Here is a 25,899-nt window from a genome sequence, read left to right on the forward strand (position 1 = left end):
GGTGATCTTTTAGGAAGCGAGGCCCCTGATCCTGCATTACCTTGTAGACTATGCACATAGCTTTAAACTTTATCCTGTTTTGGATAGACAACCAGTGGTAGGACCTCAGAGTATCTGAGATGGGTGCGAATTTTGGTTTTTTGGACAGCAGGCGTGCGGCCGCATTTTGTACCGTCTGCAACTTTTTTGTGACTCTGGATTGTGCATTCAGAAAGAGTCCGTTGCAGTAATCTAGTGAACTTAAAACCAATGACGTGACCAGGGTCTTAGCGGCCGTGTCAGGCAGAAAAAGCAAGATTTTCCTTATCATTCTGAGTTTAAAATGGGCCGTGGACGCTACCTTATTGGCATGAGCCATAAAGTTAAGCTGGTTGTCGAAGGTAACTCCTAGATTTCTCACCTTGGGGGTCGGACAAGGTGGGGTGCCAAATGCTGATGGCCACCAAGTAGTAGGCCACGATGGCGAGAGATTGCCAAAAATGACAACCTCCGTTTTCTCGGAGTTGAGCTTCAGGCAGTTTCCTGCCATCCACTCACCGATAGCTGTCATGCCTCTTTGGAACCGTTCTGCCACCTCCTGTCCGTCACCCTTAATGGCCAACACCAACTGTGTGTCGTCTGCGTATGAGGTTAGGCTCATCCCATGTGCTTTGATGACACTAGCAAGGTCCGACACATAGATGTTAAAAAGTGTCGGACTAAGGGATGAGCCTTGAGGGACCCCACACGGCAGCGACAGTTTGGCAGATTGGAATGGTCCAAGAGTGACCGCCTGAGTTCTATTAGCCAAGAAGGAGGCAAGCAGGTTTCTCGCAGTGGAATGGATTCCCATTTTTTCGACACGGTCGACCAAGGTCTTATGGTCAACCGTGTTGAATGCTGCCGAGAGGTCCAAGAGTACCAGCAAAGCTGTCCCTCCTTGGTCCCGGATGAGTCTAATATCATCCGCTGCTTTGATGAGAGCAGTTTCGGTTCCATGGTATTTACGGAACCCAAACTGGGTATCATCAAACAGATTGTTTCTCTCTATATATTCCGACAGCTGCTGGTTCATGGCTTTCTCTGTCAGTTTGGCCAAAAAAGGAAGACTTGCTATAGGCCGGTAATTTTTCAGATCATTCCTGTCAAGATTTGGTTTTATAAGCAAAGGCTTAATCAATGTGTTTTTTAAAGAGTCTGGATAAGTCCCAGAGCTCAATATTATATTGCAAACGTGAGTGATAATGGGAGTAATTGTATCTGAAACCATGGCTAACACCGAAGTGGGGCAAGGGTCCAGTGCAGAGCCTGATTTAATGGACCTCAGTATGGCTTTAGTTTGATCGGTCGTTAAAGGTTTAAAACTCGTCATGGTATTACTCAGAACTGTCTGCGAGAGAGGGGCAGCAGTAGTATTAGGTTCCAAGGAGAAAGCTTGGTATATATTATTCACCTTTGTGAAGAAGACCCATCGGTTTTTATTGTTAGCTCTAATAGGGAATCCATACAAACATACTGTAGTCCAGCAAAAAGAACTCTAAAGCAGATGAAAATCCAATATGGATATTGCAAGTAATCAAATTTGCATTGTGAAATGCAGTGATTTATTTTCTTGAGTCTATTAGTAAAAACAAGCAATGTTTTTTATTTATAAAAATAGACCTTCTCTTATTTGAGTGATTTGGTGAATTATTAGGCGAGGAAAAGCTCCAGATGTCATAGTTTAGACTCTTCAACTAGATGCAAAAAAATGACATGCCAGTACAATAAAGAGGGTGGGTGGTATGCAGTAAGAATTGTTGGGGTCGTATATGCAGTTCTTCAGGATCACATGATGATATGGCAGAAGTCTCATCATTGGTAGCATCGGTTATAGAATACCAGACACTTCATTTTGACAAACAATTATTAGCCCTACATGCTGCTGACTAGAGGCTAAACAATAGTGAAGTAGTACTTGCAATGTATGTTCATAATTCTCAGTGAAACAACCTTACTGTAGTAAAAAAGTCAGGGGCATATTATCAAGGGGGTTTATCTCCGCTTTTTTGGCTTTAAAAGCCAAGAAAGCGGAGATAAAATTATCTCCCTATTACCTAGCTGTCGTTAACACCAGTTAGCGACAGCTAGTAGGAGATAGCGACCATCTTGGGCCCCACTTTGCATGTCAGTGATATTTATCACTAATGACATGCAAAGTGGGCGTGCCAAGATGTTAGCGACTGAAAACAGTCGCTAACATCGCTATCTCCTATTACCAACTTTTGGAGATATTCGCGCTAAGCGCGAATATCTCCAAAAGCTAACACCTGCCCTGAGCAGTTCTTAGCCATGTTATGCAATGGGAGGTGGATAACATGGCTAAGAGCATTAGCTCGTAAATGCATGAATATCGCTGACTTTTCAGCGATATTCATGCATTGCGGCGATTTTTATCGTATTTGCGATAAACCTTGGTAATACCAAGGTTTATTTGCGGTAAAAATCGCCGCAGCTCAGCGGTAAATTTTTGTCTCTAACCAAGCAATAGCGATAATTATCGCTATTGCTTGGTAATATGATCCTCAGTCTCTACAATAAAGTGCTATTTCTTGCTGATGGGGAATTAAGAGCTTGTCAGTGTGTCATGGGCTCTCTGCTCCATGGGGAGCATGGGGATTCAGCAGGTAGAAACGTCAAAAGTGGGGGACAGGGAGTCAGGTAGAAAAATACATACTCGAGGGAGTACTGAACAGTTTTAAAAAAATCTTGGGGATGTGCTCGGGAAATACTTGTGGTGGAGGGTGGGTTGACTGGAGACAAGGTACGTTTTTTGAATATTTTGGAGGGGAAGAAGACAGGTTGTGAGACATTGGCAGGAGTCCAGGTATAGTTTTCAAAATGTGAGTGGGATGGAGAGCCATGGCAAGAAGATGGTGAGAGGATTTCAAGTCAACAGGTCTAAGATATGGCATTGAGCTGAAGCAGATGAGATCATAGTTTGAATGTCTCTCCCATGACACTTCTACCCATGCACAGTTGATAAAAGCGGAGGAGAGGAAAAGGGGAGTTATACATGATATGAAATTGCAGACAGTTAATGTGAAAAAGGGGATGTTTGACATCATATACAACTTAAGTTTTTTTTTCTGTGTTTGGTGTTTGTCTCTTTATTTGATGTCACTCAGAATAACCCAGGGAAAATCAACCTCGTTATTCATAGTAGACACCTAAAATTCTTTATAAATCCTCTTTGCCAGGACATTTTTGTCACAAAACAAAGATGATCACAGACTCTGTTGGCGAGTCTTCTCTTCATCTGAAATAGGCTCCTTTATATTCAATACTTTAAAAGGTCCTCAAACGATCTTGAGGGAGGAGCTGGGAGTTTCTGTTGAATCAGACTTTCAAACTGAGAGATATTAGGATGAGAATCCTTCAATTCCTCACATTCTCTTTTCAGATTTTCTATTCCATAATAGAACATCAATCTCAAAATCAAATCACCAAGCTATAGCATTGGGATCCTTCAAATGTGGCAAATCATTTTTATTATTTTACTCTTCTACAAAGGTCCTTATTACAATGTTGGACGGACTGTTGTCCACCTGACACTACTGTGAAAAAGAACTGCCCGACCTCAGCTCAGCAGCTCCGACCACAGTATTGTAATGTGACCACACATGGTGCGATTGCAAACCTCTATTTCTCAATGGAAAAGGCCTGCTGCACAAGCTTCCATTGAAAAATGGAGGTTTTGAAACATCCCTGCACTGTGTGGGGCAGGGATGTTAGGAGACATCATTGGTGCTCCCCCCAGGCCTATTGTGGAGGGCCAGGGGGAAGGAGGCCCTGCTAGGGCCCTTAATGTCACTTTCCGACAGCCTTTCCATGTTGGTAAGGCTGACATGGAATGGCTGTTGGAAACCAACATCATAATCCCGACTGCGGAATAGCTATCACTAAGGGATTATGCGAACCACATCAGATTCTCCCCGCATTTTACCTCCAGCTGCCGTCATCCTTATACGGCTGTCGGACTGTAAATCTACCATATCAGGCAGGAAGCCTCTGACCACTGGCGGAGGCTTTCCGCCCGACATTGTAATGGGGACCAAATTGTCATCTGTGGACCCTTGATCCAAACAGTCTTAGTTGGTGATTTTTACATTCCATGATTGTGTCTAATGTTCTCCCTCAGCAAAAGATGTTCTTTCTTGCATTTATGATCCTCGTATGGTGCAGCTTCTTCCAGAAGGGGAAAGTGCCATAGATGCTGGGTTGGTGATTGATACGCTTGCAAAGCAACTCATATGCTGACAGAGAGACAATTTAATCTCTCCATTTATGTATATGTATTCAATGTACCCAGTGGCGGCTTGCATAAGGCGTGCTGCGGGGTGGTGAGGTGAGCGGGGAGGGGCAGGGTGGGAGGGTATTGCTAGGACATACGACGGAATGGAGGAAAGTAATAATTACATTCTTCCATTCCATTGTATGTCTGAGTTTACTACCCCTCCTCCTCCCCCACCCAACCGCCTTGAAGCATGCCCTATGCAAGCCGCCACTGAATATACTTTTAGGAGGGTCAGCTACATACGAGACCCATTGCCAGCTTTAGTCTGCCTAACTGCTGGCTTTCATGTTGTCTGGGTTAAAATCAATGTACTTTAGTGTATTTCACCCGTACAAGTCGATGGTGATTGATTCCTCCTCTATCTGTACATCACATGACATTGCCAATTGGCTGCTATCCTATGTTTGTTCTGTTTGTCCTTCGCTGCTACCATGTCAATCTGCAAACGAGCAGCTTCGCATGACAAATGTCTTTTGGGAAGTGCATGTTTGCTGAATACCAGATGTTTGTTACTACCCAGCTCACTGCTACTCATTTTATGCACCTCAGGACAGTCAATGTTTGAGTGAACCTGCCAGGATTCGAACCCGTGGCCATGGGGATCAAACACATTAGTCCACTTAGCCATCAGATGTTTTTGCATCCTTGCCTCACTAAAACAAGGTGTATATATTAATATATATGTCATATATCATTTAGTGAAAGAATTCATTATTGACCGTTAGATTACATTTGTTTGCAATGTGCTGTAACGGAATGTGGGGCAGATTTACCATTTAGTTACGCAGTGCATCAGCTGCAAATGCTGCGCTGCGTGAAAAGGAAAGAGGAGGAGAGCACCATATTTACAGAAATGTGGCACTCTACTCCACTTTCAATAGCGCCAGCACTGAAATCACCTGCCTTGTGCCACGGAGACACCTTTGCGCCATGGTGCAAGGGTGTCTCCCTGAGTCTAGCATAGGGTTTGTACTGGAAGGGTATCCTTCCAGTACAAAATACTATGCATAGACAGACTTTAACACTTTTCCCTCTTTGTGTGTGTGCTGTATTGTGGAACACATGTACAAAGTCAGAAAAGGAAGGAGAAATTAAAGCATTTTTCCTTCCTTGCGCCTACTTCAAAAGGGCACTGTTTTCTGATGCTGAACCCTGTCTACTCTATTAAGTCAATATGGGTTCGCATCAGAAACTTTGAGGTTGCATGGGAACACCCATGCTTCACCTATGGTACGCCCACTTGGCGCTAAGTAATGCAAAGGTTGCGTTAACGTTGCATTATTTCCAGTTCTGAACAAGTTTTGCGCTGGAAAGTAAATAGGAAAAAAAAATTGCTTAGATTTGCATCATTTTTGGAACGCAAACACAGTTTAAAGTCTTAGTAAATCTCCCCGTGTTCCCCTACGGCTTCTAAAAAGTAGTGGCAATGTGTCTATATTAAGTTTTCCAGCACCATCATTTCTTTTACACGTTACTGTTCACCATCCAAGGCATTTCGCTGCTTTTTATTGAAAACCAGTTGGTGTAAACAACACGAAATAAAATACTTTTGCTCGCAAGCTTTTTCAGAAAGATTCTTGTCTGCTATCAACAGGAAATCTAGTGTAAAAATCTAATTATTGCACATGTTGGTCTATGAATGCGGTTTTTTCCCTTTACTTGGCCATAATGATGAGCGCCTAGTCTCTCGAGATCTATATTTCTTAACACAGCTAGCATTTCTACAACTAAATCAGAACTTGGCCCAGTTCTTTGCAGCTCCTTTTTTTAAAAATAATTATAGTTAATGAAACCCTGTTTTTATTAAAATACTTGTGTGGTCTTTTGGAAAATAGAAGTTACAGGCTGCATCAGTGTTTTAGTTGGTATGAAGTTTTCATCTTTTTCAGAGGTAAAGAAAACGTTCAAGCCCAAAAACATGGTAATAATTATATTTCATATTAGCCACGGAAAATAATCTGCTGCGCTTCAGCATTTAAATTCATCTTACTCGGCTTTGTTCTTCAATAACTAGGTCATCAGTTTGGGTGCTCCTGCTTAAAATGCATTTAGCATCCATATGTATTCCCTCACCTAGAGGCTTGATATTTTTAATGAGATTATATCAAGGAATGTGAAGACTCGGAGAGCAGTAACATCATTTCAGTGTGTAATTCCCAGAACCCTGATCCATTTCAGCGAAGCAATTAAGACTGCTGACTACAATAACTGACACCGATATGGCAGTGGGGCTTGGGGGAGGGAGGCTCTGCAACAATGCATAGTTAAAATATTTTAGCTTTTATTTAACATGGACTCACCTCTAGAGTGGGAATTCCTACCTCTTGCTTACGATTCATTGTTCAATTTCTGCTTAATCTATTTTGCATGTGGCTCTTGTAGAGAGATGCATCAGAAAGGATTGCTTTTGCTATTTTATCTTAACACGTAGCTCTTTCTGATTACTTCAGGTTGTAATTGGAAAATAATAGTCTGCTTTGAAAAGTGTAATAAACTACGGCTCCTCACATTGTATTCGCATCTTATTTTAACCCAATAAATGTCAAACAAGCACTGGCAAAGGTGGCAGTTCTGCGTTGGCCTCCAGCTTTTTGACTTTGTGGATGGTTGTTTTGTTTCGATATGGTTTCTGTGATAGGAAAGCTGCTAAGCATGTGGTCAATCAATATTTTCCATAGTATTCCATGGAACTGGATAGACTACTTTGTGTGTGGATGTACTCGTTGTGAAATGGCATTATGCCGTCTCTCAAAGGAAATTTGGTCAATGACTGAAGTGAGGGGACGTGGCTTGGAGCCCGAGCTGAATGGAGGCACTCGGCTGAGGCTCCGCGGCTCAACCGGAAGACCCGACACTTCCTAGCGGAACGCATTTCTGTCGGGGACAAATATGGATTTTGAAGTTACGGAGCACACTCGGACGCATCCGGAGAATCATTTATGGAAGCAATTATACTTTTTTGAGCGCAGTGAGTTCTCTTGCAGTCCATTTTTAATGCTGCCGCCATTTTGAATTTATCGCACAAACGCGTTTTTTCCATAGCAATTTTGCAGCGTTGCCCCTTTTCATAATGCCTTCTAATGTGTCATAACAGTGCTACAGATGAGGATCGGAGTGGCGGTTGGTGTGTTTTCATTGAAGAAAATTGTGAAGTTTGCTGAGGAGTATTTTGTAACGAAACCGGTTTGAGCTTCTTCAAAGCAATTTTACACAGCAGCCATTTTGTACTTACATTTCGTATTCATGGCATTTTCTTAAGGAGCAAACACTTCCTTTTTTGAAACAATCGTATCTTTTTATTGTCAGCATACTCTGGATTAGGGAACTATTATATTGCAAGCAGGCATTTTATCATCTGACGCTGTATTTCATCTAATGTTTCCTGCTTCACACTGAAAATATCAGTTGCAGTACTACTCTCTGGCACAAATATTTTTATCTTATCCATACCATTTCATTGAAGAGAGCTTAATGTCTGGTCGTCGACTGTTATCTTTACTGATAACGACCTCTGCATTTGATATCGATGGTGCTCCCACTTGCCAAGGTACTGAGTTTTCTTCACACAAACAAATCTATTTTGGCAAAATCTCCATCTCATCGCACCTGACCCTCATTACGTCTGATTCAGTGTGGAGTGTGCCAAATGTGATTTATGGGCAGAATAAAATCAGCACATACTCCACTGTCTAAACCCAAGAACATTTTCGTAAAGATTTTTTCTCAGTTCTCCAGATTAGAGGATTCTCTGGCATCATCATCTCAGAGTGTGGAATTAACAATTGATTCCTCTTCTACAGTTCCTAGGGAAATCCAACAGTAAACAACTCAATAAGGATCCGCCATCACCACCATAATCATCTTCACAAGTGTCAATGGAAATATTATTGGAGGAAATTAGAGCTCTTAGACCATTCATGGAAGAGACTACCTCCAAATTCCAAGTTTTGACGGACAATTGATCTCAATTGGAAACAAGGGTCTCATCAGTTGAAAAACTGTTTCCTCCTTAACAGAGACTTGGGCCAACGTTTCTCAACTCCATTCTCAAATCTCTACGCTTCAGAAACAGGTTGAAGACTTGGAAAATCTCAATAGGCGAAACAACATATGTATTTATGGCCTTGGAGAGGGACTTGAAGGGAATGACTCTTTTGCTTTTTTAAAATCATTTCCCCCCAACTGCTTCATATTCCAGAAGGAATGGCACTTAACATTCAAAGAGTGAATCGACTAGGGTGCGTTCCATCAAATGCTTCCCCTTCACAGAGACCAAGAGGAGTTATTTTATACTTCTTAGAATACACAGATATGTTGAAGGTTCTCGCAGCAGTGAAAGCCTCTCCAAAACTCACATGGTCTGGCTCATCTCTGTTCTTCACACAGGACTATGCTAAAGCTACTGCTAACCGGCATAAAGCTTTTCTAAATATGCGTGCTGATCTTTGTTCAATAGGAGCCAGTTATGGTCTTTTTCACCCTTGCCTCTTCAAAGTCACCTACAATAACAGAACGACCACATATAAAGATCCTCCGCGTTTACAAAGCTTTATTAATCCCTGCAAACCCTCTGCTATGGATTCATCTAATTCTTCTTTCAATGCTTGACATTGTTGTTTAAAGATTACACTGTTTGAGTCTTGTTCTCTTTATTATAATATTTGGTAGTTCAAGGACTGATTTTTCTTGTTCTTACTCCATTTAGTGTTATTTGTATCTGAGTCCACTTTATGCAAAATAGTTTGTTGTTGCTTTTAGTTATTATTGTTTGAGCTCACTTCACAACATTACCTTAACGTTTGTTATGTTCTATCCCCGCAGGTCTGTTACCCCTATTTCATGACGTCTTCCCGGTCTTCCGTTTAGCTAACCCTGGATGTGTCATCCATTCCATGTGGTTCCACCCCCTCCTCGTGTCTACCTGGTCTTTCCTTATGTAGGTATGTTGTCCTCCTATATCTTTGTTCTAATGTTGTTCCTTACCCTTTTCCTTCTTTCCTTTCAAAAGTTTTTCCTTACCCTTTTTCTGACTGTCGTCAATTTTCTTACAATTACTGTACTTTATTCTGCTATCTTTTTTGCTAAGTTCATTTTTATTATTATTTTATCTAATCCTTTTTCCTTTTTTCATTTTCCTTTTAAACTTTTTTCCCTCACATTGCTACTTTCCTTTTTCATCTTAGTTTTTTGACATTTATTCTTTACTCTTCTATGTGTCTTCAAATTACATTATTCCTTTACTTCATCTCCTTCTTTCCATTTACCTTGCAATCTTATTATAAGAGATTAGGCTGTTATTTACAAATCCTAACTACTTTTTATATATTGTCCTGTGTTTGCTTATTTAATTTCTATATCTCTCACTGTCTTACATCTATCTCATTTTCTCCTCGTTTTTCTATGTCTCTAATTCTTATTAAAAAAAATTACATTGTATCAAATGTTTGCACTGTTAAATTGTATTATTCCTATGTTGGTTTTTCTTATCTTAGAGAATTTGGTTTGCTATTTTTTACTGCTTCTGACATTTCACATTAATACCTCATGTCACTTAAGTTAGTCTCATGGCACATTGGCGATCTAAATTCCCCTATCAAAAGACAAAGAATTTTGTCACACCTGGCTAAGTTGAATGCTGATATTGTTTTTCCACAGGAAACTCACCTTACTGATATTGAATCTCTCAAATTGAAAAGTGGTTGGGTAGGTGAGGCGTATTTTTCTCTGGGAGATGGCAAAAGAAATGGTGTGGTAATACTATGTCACACATATTTACCAGTTACATTAGTTTAGCAGGAATCAGATGATACTGGGAGATGGCTTATTGTTAAACTTTCATTAAAGGGTGTTTTGGTTTCTCTTCTTAACTTTTATGCACCTACAGGTGGGGATGCTTCCTTTTGGTCCACTCTGGCGAAGCGTATCTCTCAACATATAGAAGATTACTTTATTTTGGCTGGAGATTGCAACCAGGTGTTTGGCCCCTTTTTAGATCGAAATTCAAAAGTGTCCTTTGGGCCCAACAAATCACATAAATCCTTTACTCGCACTATACATCAGCACGAATTGTTAGACGCTTGGCGCCTTTGCAACCCAACCACTAGAGAATATTCATTCTATTACTCAACCCACCATACCCAATCTAGAATAGATTATGTTTTTGTGTCTCATAACATTTAACAAACCCTCATACATGCAGAATTGGGCCCTATTCTCCAATCAGATCACGCACCGGTTTCCATTGGCCTTGATATACTCCCTAGGAATAATATTGTAAGAATCCAGGTGGTGTTTCTGCAGGAGTGCCCGGAACTGATGACAAGCCCAAGCCCTTCCCCTCTACACCTCCTGTGTCTATCAAACCAGAGAACACAAGGGTGAGATGGAGAGACAGGAGGGAACAAAACAAGGAAAGGAGGGAAGATTCTCCTTAGACTGGAAGGATGTCTTCTGGCTGGCAGGACACTGTTACTGGAAAGAGGAATATTACAGTCAAACAACACATTAAGCATAAAAGGAGTCAAAACATACAGTTCTACTATGTTGTACCTAGGAGGTTACTTGTGGTCTCTCTTCATGTAGATGTAACCTTCTTCTTTTGTAGTTTTCTCTACATCTGAGTGAGCAAGCTAGTGCCGCCTGTGAATGTAAAAGGCTATCAATAATGACTCTATTAAGCAGTGGATAGGACAAGTATATTCATGTGGCTTACCCTTCTAAACTAGCAGACGGAGGTGGAGTCTTAATATCCTTCTAGTAACCTGCACAAGCTGTAGCATCAAATAGCCTGCAAGAGCTGTAATGCATAAGGAATGATATTCCTATACATATATATATTGCTTTATAAATACAGAAAAGTAGCGCTGAGCGCCTGTACCTGATCTTCTTACTGTATTCAGCTGCAATGATTGCCAGTATACCAGAAATATCCAATGAGTCCAAAGATGGGATAAAGAAGCAACAGAACAAGGGAATAGGATCAATTAATGGGTGAAGACCACAATTCCCATAATGCCTCAAGTGGGCCAACGGAACCGCCCCAGCCCAAGTCCGGCTAACCGGCGGAACAACAAGTCCGGCCGGCAAACGGAAACGAGTGAGGACAGCCCGGCCAGCCCACTGGAACACCCAGAGCGATAGCATTCTTTAGGAAAGGGTACGGGCAAAACAAGCAAAAAATGAATCTAAAAAAAGGGAAATGCTGCCCAGTACGAGCAAGGCTCCACAATGTGGGAGGGAGCTCGAGAACAGCCAGAAGAGTCACGGGGAAATTAGAACCCCGACAGGTTCGTGAAGCAAGGAGTCAGGACGAGAGAACTCCCGGAAGCAATAGAAAAGGGTGACACGGCGAAGCGGAAGTGACACAGATAAGACGCGGACACTAGAACGCAAAGCACCTTGTCAAAGGGAAGTCAGGCTTTTATGGCTGCTTGACCACCTCGCGCATGCGCGGCACGTGGCAGCCATCTTGGATGGAATCTCGGAGCTGGCAATCGTGACAAATATGCCCAGAAGATGGAGCTTCAATAACGCACTCCTATTAGACCCCAAATTCAATACAGCTTTTGCTTCAGTCTCTACAGAATATTTTGACAGAAATAGTACAGACTCTCTATCTCCCGTAACCATTTGGGATGCCTTTAAAGCATCATCAAGAGGTTTTATTTTAGATTACGTGGCAAAGAAACAAAAAGCTGCAAGGAAGATGACTACAGACCTTCTTCAGAACACTAAAGCATTAGAACACTCATATTATACATCGAAATCAGAAACATGCTTAAAGTCAATCATTAATGCTAAGTTGGAATTTAACAAAAAATCCACAGAAGATGCTTCACTATATTTGTTTAAATCTAGTGCAAAATTCTACGGTGGTAAAAATAAGGCAGGAAAAATTCTAGCTAATTTCTTAAAAATCTACCAGATTAAACTAAACATTGAATCTATCTTTGATGAGCACTCAGTTTTAAAATTTAAAGATATTGAAATTTTACATGAATTTTCCAGTTTTTACAGAAACTCAACAATTTTTCTCCGATATCCAAAAGCCTCAGCATGTTCCTCTAGATGTGTCCCACTTAGAATCAGATCTCTCCCAGCATGAACTTTTAAAAACCCTTCAGATTCTCAAAAAAGATAAAGCTCCGGGCCCGGATGGTTTACTGTTGAATTGTATTCCCATTTTTCTACACTTCTATTGCCCAAATTACATTCACTTATACATTTCATTTACACCTCAAACAATTCTTCTGGATCATTCTCTTAAGCTCACATATGTCTTAGCCCTAAGGAAGGTAAAGACCCTAAATTCTGAAAAAACTACAGACCTATTTCATTGGTCAATATTGATTATAACATTTTTTCTAAAGTCTTAGCTATATGTCTTGACTCCTATCTCCCAAAATGATTAGGCAAGGAACAATCTGGCTTTGTCAAAGGGCGAGTCATTACAGATAACACACAGCTCTTTTTTGATATTTTATCCAAATCCTCACATCGTGATCACCCTCTGGCAGCAATCGAATTGGATGCCGACAAGGCTTTTGATAGAGTTGAGTGGAAATATTTAATTTACACCCTTATATGGTTTGGTTTTGGCCCAAATTTCTTTAACTTAGTGTCTCTTCTTTATTCTAATCCCTGCGCAGGAATTTGCGCTAATGGACTGATTTCTTCATTTTTCGACTTAAGCAGAGGGGTTCGCCAGGGATGTCCTCTTTCGCCCTTCCTTTTTAATTTGGTCTTAGAGCCATTTTTATCCAAACTACGTCAAAACCCAAACATTTACGGATTCCAAACAACGAAAGATCATATCAAACCTGCAGCTTATGCCAATGATATTCTCCTTTTCTTATCTAAACCAGAAGAATCAATTCCAGCCTTCTTAGAGGAGGTGAAATCTTTTTCGTGTATATCCGGTTATAAGTTAAACAACGATAAGTGTGAAGTATTACCGCTAACAAAACATACTTTAAGGTCACAATTTCAAGCTTATCAATTTAAATGAAGTCCAAAGTATATTAAATATTTAGGTTTATATTTTACACCCTCAATTTCGGAAACGGTATCATTATGTATGAATAAATGCCTTCAAAAGATTACAGACTTAACTTCTAAGTGGCATCCTCTTTATTTGTCTTGGTGGGGTCGCTTGGACTCTATAAAGATGATGCTGTCACCTATAGTCTTATTTACTATATCGAATATCCCAATTCCCATTACTTCCAAATTAATTTAAAAAATCAATTTCATCTTATCTTCTTTCCTATGGAATAATAAGAAATCTTGATTGTCTTTATCAAAACTAACTCGTCCTAAAACAGAGGGCGGAGTTAACTTTCCAGATTTTCAGGCTTATCATAAAGCTTATTTACTACGTCAGGCCTCCATGTGGTTGATTGATTCTGTAGACGAATGCCCTCTCTAGACTTCAATTGAGCTCTTGTTTATGCCCTCTTACTCATTTAATGAATATCTTTCTTTTTCCTGTAAACCGCAATCCATTTCCACTCCTATATTGAAACATTCCTCCAAACTACTCGACTTACCTAACTGCTCTACTCTAGTTTCTAAGGCTTCCTTTTTGAATTCCACAATTTGGCACAATAAAGATTTATTGTTCCGATATAGACCCCTTTATTGGAGGACTTGGAGAGATAGGGGTTTGATATGGATTCCCCAATTATTCTTGAATTCAGAATTTTTACCTTTCGACATGCTCATGCAGACATTCAACTTACCAACCTCCTTTATTCACAAATACAACACACTTAAGCGAGCCGTACTAGAAGTTTACTCCCATCTCCCTGACACGTCATTTACTACTATTGGATCAGAACCCTCTTCTCAACCATACGCTTTGCTGTTACTCAATCCCAAAGCCTCTACTATTTACAAACACCTAAAAGGCATTGACATTGATAGACAAAAAACAAAAATTGAAGTTGCATGGGAAGAAGACTTTGGGGTATGTTGGCCACTTCTACTCTGGAAAGGCATATGGTCCAAATTACGTAAAGCCTCTAGAGCAGCAAACACCACACAAATATTATTTTTTGTTTATAATAGGCTTTTATTCACACCCGCCATTTTACATAAGCGCTTTCTCAGCCACTCTGGACACATGTTGGATTTGTTCTTCTCCCAATGCTGACTTGTTTCACATGCTCTTCATCTGTCCACAGGTACATACTTTTTGGGAGCAAGTATGGTTGCAGGTTTACTTGATATATGGTACTTCATTCCCTTTTTCTGTTATTCATATATTTTTGGGTAGTCATTCTTCTATTTGGGATGGAGTTTCGCTTAATGTTAAAATTATTGACTTATTATTAGCGCTTGCCTTTCAACAAATTATTATTCTTTGGAAAGACTTTTTGAAGGTTTCTTACAGAGCTTGGTTGTACACTGTCTGCCATAAACATAGGTTGGACACTTCTTTTGTATACCCACCTCAAATGGCTTTAAAACGTGTTAACCTGTGGTCACCAGTTATAACTTTCATTGATAATAGTGCCAAAAAATTTTCTCTGCCAAATACATTTCAATAGGAGGTTCCCAAACCACCTTGATCTCCCTAATACTTCCATAAGTTTTTATCATATTTTTTTTCTTTTTTTATTTCTTTTAGATAATGTATATTACTTTTCCTTTATATTTCTTCTTTGTATTATTTGTCCAATTACTTAATTTCTAAGTAACGTGATTGGAATATAACATTGTACATTTTATAGCATATACTCTGTATGGACAACTTGATTTCCTTCAATAAAAATTATTTGAACTTAAAAAATGACTGAAGTGAGATCCCCTATTGCCCCATGCTGTATGTCGTAATGGGAGGTAGAAAAATAAGAATGACAAACAACGGACCAATAAGGGCTGGTCGCACTTTTCAGTAAATATATGATACATATACTTTTAGTAAAATCAAAAGGTCTTTGCTAACGCCAGATCTAAAAATTATCACACACTATTGGGTTTATTTCCTAGTGGATGCACATAAGGAGTGCAAATATCTTGGTGTAAACACCTTCTGCACCATGGACAGAGGGTATAGGCAATTTATTTATCCCTGTATGTAAATGAATGTGAAATAACATGCACAAGCAGATATTGCATTAACCTGGCATGCACTTTTACTCTGTGTACAAGGTTTGCATGGCCATTTGCCTCTAGGTGTAACCTGGTGTTAAGACACTTTGGGACATATTTACAAGGGCTTAACGCCACAGAAACGTCACTTTTGTGACGATTGAATGACATTAAGTCCTTCCTGTTATTTACAAGGCAGTGTTAAGCCAAGTAACGTGGCATAACACGCCTAGTAAATACGGCCCCCTTTCACAGTACACTTAGTGTGATGGGGTGGGAAATGGGTGTTGTGGTGGGCGATCCGCTGCAAAACCTATTTCTTTTTGTTGCAGCCCCCTATTTACAATGTTGGCGTAAATAGGGGGCAGTGCCAAAAATAAGACCAGGGAATACATGGTCTTAATATGGCGAAACAAGGAGAAATCAATAATTTCTCCTCCTGCAGCACACATAGAAACAGCAAATTGCCACTAGTGAGTGTCCCTTCCTGCATATCAACAATCATTGAAAAATGACGAGTGCAACTTCTATGTGAGCTGTATAAAGCAGCACACATAGAAGTTACAAATCGCCATTACTGATTGTTTATGTGTAGGAAGGGATACCTTCCTGCACATAAACACTAAATACACAGGCACCCTTGCATTATGGGGAAAGGGTGCCTGTGATAGTGCACGGGTGCGTGCATTAAGGTAAGGCAGCTATATTTAGCACAAGCAATAAGGGAAACACAGGAGTGCACCACATTCTTGTAAATACTGCACATCCCTGCGCTTGGCAACTGTCAGAGCATGGTGTTAGAAATTTTGGCTCAACACCGTGCTCCGACAGTTTCCTTGTACATATGCCCCTATGTAAGCACAAGAGTGAGCATTATAAGGATTCAGTTCCTAATAGCCAAAACTGCCCAAATTGGCAGTGGTTCCATTTGTATCCATACTGCTTGGTACAAATGACCATTGTAGAACGGAGGTTGCATTAAAACGTTTGGCAATGAAAATAGCAATCATTAGGATTCTAACAGATTCCACTTGATTTATTAGCCTTGCTGACATAGACTAAGTAATTCAAAACACATGTTTCAATGGGATCACAATGTGTGGCTTTATCGTGTAAAAAATGATTGTGAACCAAATGAACAGAGCTTTTTCTGTGTGGAATTAAAAAATTCAATTTTGTGTCAGCCTGAAAAAAAAAACAGATAAAAAACTGAAAAAAACAGATAAAAAATTTCAAATTACTATAATTTCTCAATCCTGAACTTGAAGATTCTTCTTAGCGCTCAGAGCTGCAGATATAGGGCCCGATGTAGGTAATTTTTTTTTACCGGTTCATAAATACCGAACGATACCGTATCAGTATTTCTGAACCGGAAAACGCAATGTAGGTAAAAAGTCGGAAAACAATACCGATTCGGTACCAATCGGTATCCAAAATCGGTAAATACCGAACCGGTATTGTCCGATTCGGAAAACTCCGATTCGGTAACACCCATACACTCCAATGGACCTACAGTCCCATAGGAATGAATGGGAGTTACCGAATCGGAGAATACCGAATCGGACATTACCGATTCGGTATTTACCGATTCGGTAAAATCCGCTCTGGAAAATTCGAAAACAGACATGTGAGCACAGTGAACCAATCAGGGGGACCCACCACACCAACAACAAAGCCTCAGGGAATCCAACCAATCAGAAGCAAGTACCACACCCCAGTACCTGTAGCAGGCCACGCCCATGCTGGTTCAGGGCAACAGAACAGCAGAGAGAGCTGGAGGTGAGACAGAGGAGCAGGCTGCACTGAGCCCAGCACAGCAAACACATGGAGGGCCAGGAGGCACAGAAGGATGGAGGTGACAGGAAGAGAAAGATCAAATTCAGCCCCACAGAGCTCCAGGTGCTGGTGGAGGAGGTCGTGCAGCACTACAGTCAGCTGTTTGGGAGGCATTCACTGCAAGTACCAGAGTCCATCAAGAGGAGCACCTGGCTAGAAATACAGAGCAAGGTGAATGCGCTGGGAGTGACTCACCGTGGAATAGATGACATGAAAAAAAGGTGGTATGATCTGAGGATCACCACCAAAAAGAAGCTTGCCAGCCAGAGGAAGGAATCAGGACTCACAGGTGGGGGGAGTACCCGTGCACCACGCCTGACTGAATTGGAGCAGCTTGTTGAATCCACCATGGAGTCAGAGAGCATACATGGGATCGGGGATACAGATAGCACAGACAGAGCTGCAAGGAAGAAAGGCAAGATGCATGTCAATGTACCCCACACATTCCCTGTCCCCTTCCCCAATGTAGGTGAATCACTCACAATCCAGTACACATCACAGTAGTCAGCAGCAATGCATCATGGTAGTTGTAGGTGTAGACATAAACATAAAAGCTGCCAATAATGAACACAGCATGCCATTCCACACACACCAAACACAACCAGTTGAGTGACAGATTAATGTGTAGCAGGAATATGTGTGATGAGAACACACATCTGATCATTTTCCATGTCTCTCCACAGGAGAGACATCGCGCAGAGCAGCGCAGGGAGGAGAGTCAAGAGCACCAACAATGGCACAGACAGAAAAAAGCACAGACACTGCAGGACCTAGCACTGTCCATGAGGACACGGAGACCACGCAAGCACCCACACCAACAGAGGAAGACGCCAATGCACAGGCACTGTCGCCCCTCCTTTTTGAGACACAGCCAGCAGCACCACCTGCAGGTGCCACAACACCGAGCTCCGGTTCCCCAGTGCTTGTGAGGCCAAGGAGGCAGGACGTACTGCCATTGCACATAATGGACAGCTCTGATGAGGAAGTGCTGCAGGCACCCAGACCAAGCACACCACCACCGGCTAGCAACGCAGGCCAACAGGGTCAATGGGGAGTGGCGGTGAAAGAAACCGTGGCCGTAGGGCACGTCAGCAGGATGAGGGGCAGTATGAGCAGGGCGTATTTGCCGGCCTGGAAGCCACAATGGTGAGGGTGCAACGCATACAGGCAAAGGGTATCCTGGCCGTGAATAGACAGGTGCGCATCCTTAACAAAAGGATGTCGGACATCGATCGGGGGATAGGTGCCATGGCGAAGGGAATGGAGGCCATGGGCAAAGGAATGGAGTCAATGGGCAAAGGAATGGAGTCAATGGGCAAAGGAATAGAGTCCATGGCAGAGGGGGTGAGGGACATGGGAGCGCGCATGGGCACCCTCTGTGACACTCTGGAGACTGACCACCAGGAAAGGCGCAGGTACAGGCGCAAGGTACAGGAGCTGAGTCAGTCCATTGACCATCTGGCTACCTCCAATACACTGCTATGCCGCCGGTCTGTGACCATGCAGAGTAGAATTGTTCACTGCTGCAGTGACATGTCCAGGGGGATGAGGAGGGTGACCTCTGCCATGGAGGTATTGCTGACACAGCAGACAGCCACTGCTGGGGGTACGTGTGTACTGGACACGGAGGAGTCCACAAGCAGGAGTGAGGCAAGCACACCAGTGTAGGACATTCGTCGGAGCAGCAGACTCAATGCTGATGACACGGTTCCCACTGCGCAGGTTGAACCCCAGCCCCGTGGCTCACTCCACAACACACGCAAGCGCAAGCATTGAGGAAATGTAACATTAAAGGGACTGCTCATAGTGAATTCAACTTTGGCAACCCAGTGTGCATGGTGAATTTATTTTTGTTTTTTTGTGGACTAGAATAGTGCAGTTGTGCACATTAAAGTTAGTGTTACAAGACATGGACATGCCTGTGTGTCTTCTGTGATTCAAAAGTATCTATTGGTTATTTCTGCGCGTCGCAGTCTTCCATCTGTTGCAGGTGCTGCTCCTGCTGCAGCGTAATCGCCTTGTTCAGGCACGTCATCTATGTCCTCATGATAGGTTATTTCGATGTCTGTGCCCTCCTTTATTGCAAGATTGTGCAGCATGGCGCAGGTAGCTATTAGCTTGCAACAGATAATTGGTGTATATTGGCGTGCACCCCCGCTCTTATGGAGGCACCTGAATCTGCTTTTCAGAAGTCCGAAAGTGCGTTCAACAACGCTACGTGTTCTTCGGGGTGCCATGTTGTAGCTCCTTTCTCTCAGGTTGGATGGGTTCAGGTACGGGGTGAGTAAAAATGACCGTAGGGCATATGCACTGTCACCTAGGTGGGTAATGAGAATTTTATTAGTCACATACTCTCAATGTTTCCTTCAGCATGGACTATCATGGTGTCTTGCACATACTTACCCAGCAGGTATCCATCACCAAAGTCGCCAGCCACAAGGCGTCTATAAATCCCACCGTTGGTGAATATGTAGGAGTCATGGCTGCTCCCAGGATATTTTGCAACAATGTCCGTTATTATGTTGCCAGCGTTGCAGATCACCTGCACATTGAGTGAATGTGTGGATTTCCGGTTTCTGTAAATATGTTCCGTGGCTGCAGGTGGGCATAGTGGGATGTGTGTCCCATCGATGCAGCCTATGATGTGCGGAAACTAGGCGAGTTGATAGAACTCAGTCTTGGTCCGAGCGAGTTCTGCCAGGGTCACGTGAAGGAATACCAAAAATGCAGGTGCATCACCCTTATGATGGAATATATCAGGAAGGGCCCCAAGGGGAATGGGACTATTATGCACAATAGGGGGGCCCGAGAGAGTTAATACAGAGGATGGTAATCCCTGTAGATCCCACTGGACCATATGTGAGGGGTAAGATTGAAGGTACACCTGTGGAATTACTAATAGATACAGGGGCCACCAATTCCTCCTTGACCAAGAAAAAGTTTCCAGATGTTCCTCTCTCGGGAAAAATAAATAAGTCAGTGGGATTCACCAACATACTTGTAACAAGCCCAATTTCAGCACCCTTGAAATACAGTATAGGCCCAATTCAGGACATGCATTCATTCCTTATATCAGACAAATGTGCATTTAATTTGTTGGGATTGGACTTGCTAAAAAAGATGAATGCCACTATTAAGTGCACTGCAGTCGGAGTTTTTTTGGAAGTAGATGGACCAATGACAGAGGAAATGGGCAACTGTTTCCTATCAATAGGAATACAAAATATTGCCGCACAAATAATGGATCAGATAGATTCAAGGATATGGGCAAAACACAAAAATGACACAGGGAAAATGAACATCACACCTGTAACAATTACAGTCAAACAGAATGTAAAATTACCAAGAATACCACAGTACAAAATAGCTCCAGAGGGTCTAAAGGGATTGCAGGATATAATATCTGACTTACTAAAAGAAGGGATTGTTAAAGAAATATCAGGCAGTCCTTGTAACAGCCCTATTCTTGCGGTCTTGAAGAAGAGCAATGGAAATACTAATGAAAAAAGTTACAGATTCATAGTTGATCTAAGAGAAATTAATAAAATAGTGGTGCCACAGTTCCCGGTTGTCCCAAATGTAGTATCAATATTGTCAACATTGTCACCAGAAATGGCATATTTTTCTGTAGTGGATTTGAAGAATGCCTTCTTCTCAATTCCAGTAGATGAAGGTAGCATGTACCTCTTTTCATTCTCTATAGGCGGGAGAACTTATTGCTTCTGTAGGGTCCCTCAAGGGTTCACAGAAAGCCCGAGCATTTACAACCAGGCCTTAAAGAGAGAACTAGACACATTCAATTTATCACCTAACTCTGTGCTAATACAATATATTGATGACCTGCTGCTTGGTAGCATCTCTGAGGCACAATGTACAACTGACACCATTAATTTGTTAAATTTCTTAGCTGAACGTGGTCACAAAGTTTCACCAGAAAAGATTCAATTTGTTCAACAGGAAGTATCCTACCTAGGACACATCCTGTCGAAAGGGCAGAGAAGATTGGATGATAAGCGCATTAAATTGATTCTACAGACACCAGTGCCACGCACCCAAAAACAGGTGCGAGCCTTTTTAGGCATGGCCAGTTATTGTCGACATTGGATTGCTAACTTCTCCTTGATTTCAAAACCCTTATTGGCCCTGACCCACAAGGACACGCCCGAACCCCTTCAGTGGTTGCCAGAACATGAACAAAGCTTCCTTGCCATTCGGCAAGCTCTCTGCTCTGCTCCTGCTTTAGGCCTACCAGACTATTCTAAGTCTTTCCAACTCTATGTTCATGAGTCTGACGGGAGTGCTCTTGGGGTTCTATGCCAGCAGTTTGGTGACCACAAAAGACCATGCGCATATTTCTCTGCCACCTTGGATACTGTAGCCAAGGCTTTACCTTCCTGTATACGTTCCGTTGCAGCAACCGCCTTAGCACTACAATGTGCAGAAAGCATAATAATGGGACATGAAGTTGATGTCCATGTTCCACATGCCGTTGAGCTGATACTAAATAAGACACGTACGCAGCACCTCACAAATGCCAGGCTCACGCAGAATGAGATCTGTTTATTTGCAGCACATGTGACACTTCACAAATGCAATGTGCTTAACCCTGCCGCTCTGTTACCTATTCCCACTGATGATCTAGTGGACTCAGACCATGATTGTATTTTGTTAACTGAAGAGCAAACAAAAGGGAGAATAGACATGACGGACATAGCCTATGCAGATGCAGAGGGAGAATTGTGGGTGGATGGTTCCTGCCTTAGAACAGAGGATGGAAATACATCAGCAGCCTATGCAGTTGTAACAAATAAAACTGTAGTTGAGTCCTGTAAGATACCTGAGTTGTCTGCACAAGCAGCAGAACTTGTGGCACTCACACGAGCTTGTGAATTATCTGAAGGAAGGTGTGTTAACATATATACAGACAGCAAATATGCCTTTAATGTGGCACATTCCTTTGGAAGACTCTGGAAGGAAAGAGGTTTCATTACCTCACAAGGCACAAAGATACAGCACGGAGTGCTTATCACCAAATTACTTAACTCCCTGGCACTTCCAAAGAAATTGGCCATAGTTAAATGCAGCACTCACAAAAAGGTTACAGATAAGGTAGGCCAGGGAAATGCATTTGCTGACATAACAGCAAAACAGACAGCAAGAAATAATTCAGCACTAATACTAACTGTCCAAGAATTACCAGATGAAGTGAAGTCACTAGATCTAACAAGTGAAGGTATAAGACTAATGCAACAAGGAGCAACCGCAGAAGAACAGATGAGTTGGTCAAAGAACGGGCCATTTGTTCAAGGATGTTGGATGAATGGCGCCAAGGATAAATATATGTTACCAGACAGGATGGTCTACTCTATGTGTTTGGCCATGCATGGCCCAGCACATATATGCAGGGATGCAATTGTAAATTGCATGGACAAATTCTGGGTGAACAAGAACATAAGAAAAATAGCACAGGAGATATGTCAAACATGTATGGTATGTGCACAGTACAATGTGGGTAAGACTGCTCCAGTACCCAAAGGCCACTTTCAGAAACCAACAATGCCATTTGAAGCCCTGCAAATAGACTATGTGGAGATGCCCCCTACAAATAAGTATAGGTATATCCTGGTGGTGGTGTGCATGTATTCAAAGTGGATAGAGGCATATCCGGTGAAACACAATGATGCCATCTCAACAGCCAAGTGCTTGATAAAGGAACTGATCCCACGTTTTGGGGTCCCAAAAACAATATTTTCAGACAATGGCAGTCACTTCTGTAATGAACTAATAAAAGTTACATGCAAAGCCTTGGGAATACAGCAGAAGCTACACTGCGCCTACCATCCAGAGGCCGCTGGCGCAGTGGAAAGAAAAAATGGCGTGCTCAAAGCCAAAATAGCAAAAATATGTGCTGACACAAAATTGACCTGGATGGATGCCTTACCTATTGCCCTAATGAGCATGAGGAGCACACCAGATGCCAAGACCAAACTCAGTGCACATGAAATTGTCACTGGGTTGCCAATGGTAGCTTGGGGAATTCCAGACAAAAATGCTCTGCCTATGATGACGAATGAACTGTTGAATGATTACTGCATGTCACTTACACGTACTCTTGCTTCTATCAACCAGCACGTGAAGGGAGCCCTTCCAGAGCCACTGCAGGTCGAGGGGCACAAGTTCAAGCCCGTGATTGGGTGCTCATCAAAGCATTCCAGAGGTCCAACTGTCTCCAAGCTCGCTGGAAGGGACCACAACAGGTACTACTCGCCACAAAGACAGCAGTGAAGTGCACCAACAACAAATCTTGGATTCATGCTAGCCACGTCAAGAGGGCACCTCCTGAGACTGCATCCAGCCAAGACCCAGGTCAGCAGCACATGCCAACACCAGAACTGATCAAAGAAGAAAAAAGGTACAATTTGAGATCTACAAAGAAGAAGGAGATGAAATGTCAGTAATTCTGGTACCTGATCTTCTGCAGGAAATAGATGAAGTACTACTATTAGATATTATCCTAACAGATATTTTGACGACGATTTTTGACTTTGAGAATAGCAGTGAAGAAGACAACGAAGACGCACTCAGTTACCTTGAGGAAGTATTTAGTCAGCTAGAATACCAACTAATGCAAGATTTAAATAGTCTAGCATTACAAGAAGCCTTGAATAGAGTACTTGCTGACTGAGAAAAATAAACTAGGGTATATTGCACACTATCACCAGGAATAACAGCCTGTCTGCATAACAGAAAGAGACTACAACAATTCATCAGGGAAGTCCTTAGTAAAAAGTGGGCCAGTACAACGTTGAGTAGATGAACTGATCCAGGAGGTATTTGCGAGTCCTCCTGTAACTGCATAGTGCCCGTGCCACTGCAGCAATTAGTAGATGAACTGATCCAGAAGGTATTTGCGGGTCCTTCTGTCACTGCGAGCACCCGTGCTGCTGCAGCAACCAGCAAAGGACTTGAACGGATCCAGAAGGAATTTGCGGGTCCTTCTGTCACTGCGAGCACCCGTGCTGCTGCAGCAACCAGCAAAGGATTTTTTTCTAGATCATCAGGACAGCCAGCTTCAGAAAGATACATTTGGGGTGAGGTATAGTGGACACTCCTGTAAATGTAAATGTGGCTGCACTAACAATTGATATTCATGATCAAAGGGTCGTGTCTTATAGGAATTACATGCATATCTTTGGGAGGAGAGAAGTACCAAAAAATACTCAGAGACCATCTGAAATATTAACGAATAGCTGCTCGCAATATATTTTATACTACAGCCTCACCTTATATGTGTTTATGCTTTTTGTGTTTAGCTTATATTATAGTAAAGATTCATAGTGATAATTCACAACATAGTGTCATCAATAGCACTACATCCAATTAAAGAAAGTATAAGAATAGATAGATATGGATAAGGAAAATACAGTTCTAAAAATGAAGAGAAAATGGCACAAGTCTAAAATGTGCATATCTGGGGTGATATTCTGTCTGTTATTATTAGCATTAATTACTGTATATCTATTAGATGTGTTCTATCCCATGGAAAAGTTGATCCCAACACCAACAACACCTGCTACAATACCTGCATACACTTTGTCACCTGAAGAAATAGCCCACAGAGAAGATATGCACCACAACTCCTTTGTGACTTTGATGCATCATACCAATAAGATATTAACAAGGGGAGATTGCTGGATATGTTTGCAATTCCCAGCTTCTGTAGACCAAAGTTTGCCCCTGGTTCAAGTCCCACTACCGTTTGCAGCATCCTGTTATGCCATTTACATAACAATAGTAAAAATAGAACTGATAGCTGTTTTGCAGAACTTAAAGAAAAGTACTGCTGGTGCAGGTACAACTATGGCCCCACCTGCAGGAACATTATATAACAAATATATGGCAGATGTTCTGACACTAGGGAACTGCACGGAAGTGATAGAACAAAATGCAACATTTCCCCTGTCTGACATCTTTACTCCGCTCTTTCCAAATAAGAATACAAGCATTAGGATAGCAGGCCCATCAAAAGATGCAAATAAGAATATACCATTTTTAAAGTTAAAATTAAGAAAACACAACACAATAGGGAGTATATGTATTAAGAGTAATGGGACCAATCAGGTGGGAAATAGCACAAATTGTAACATGACATTTGAAATGACGGCCGGAAATATTAGCATTCCACTTTACGTAGGTGACTCAATTTATTTCATTTGTGGAGAGAAGGCTTATACATGGCTTCCAACAAATTGGGGTGGTTGTTGTCACCTAGGTTTTGTATTACCTGCTATAGCAATAAAAGACACAAAAGAAGTTCGAAGGGACATGCAAAGACATGCACCACGGCGAGGCAGGAGAAGGGTGGATGTGGATCAAAGAGATACAGCATCACAGATAGCGGGTGACATATTTAAAGGAGTGATACCATAGATTGGTCCAGCTATCAACTCCAGGGATATACGTAGATTATCCAGGCTACTAGAAGCAACAATAAATGAAACAACAAGTATACTTGAAAATATTACAGTAGAGCTTCAAGCTGTGAGATTAGTTTCGTTACAAAATAGAATGATTCTCGACATGATGCTAGCAGAAAGGGGAGGAGTCTGTGCAATTATAGGGGCGTCCTGTTGCACCTATGTCCCGGACTCCTC

This window comes from Lissotriton vulgaris, chromosome 4_1 (genome assembly GCF_964263255.1).
Source record: "Lissotriton vulgaris chromosome 4_1, aLisVul1.2, whole genome shotgun sequence".
NCBI classification, from domain to species: domain Eukaryota; kingdom Metazoa; phylum Chordata; class Amphibia; order Caudata; family Salamandridae; genus Lissotriton; species Lissotriton vulgaris.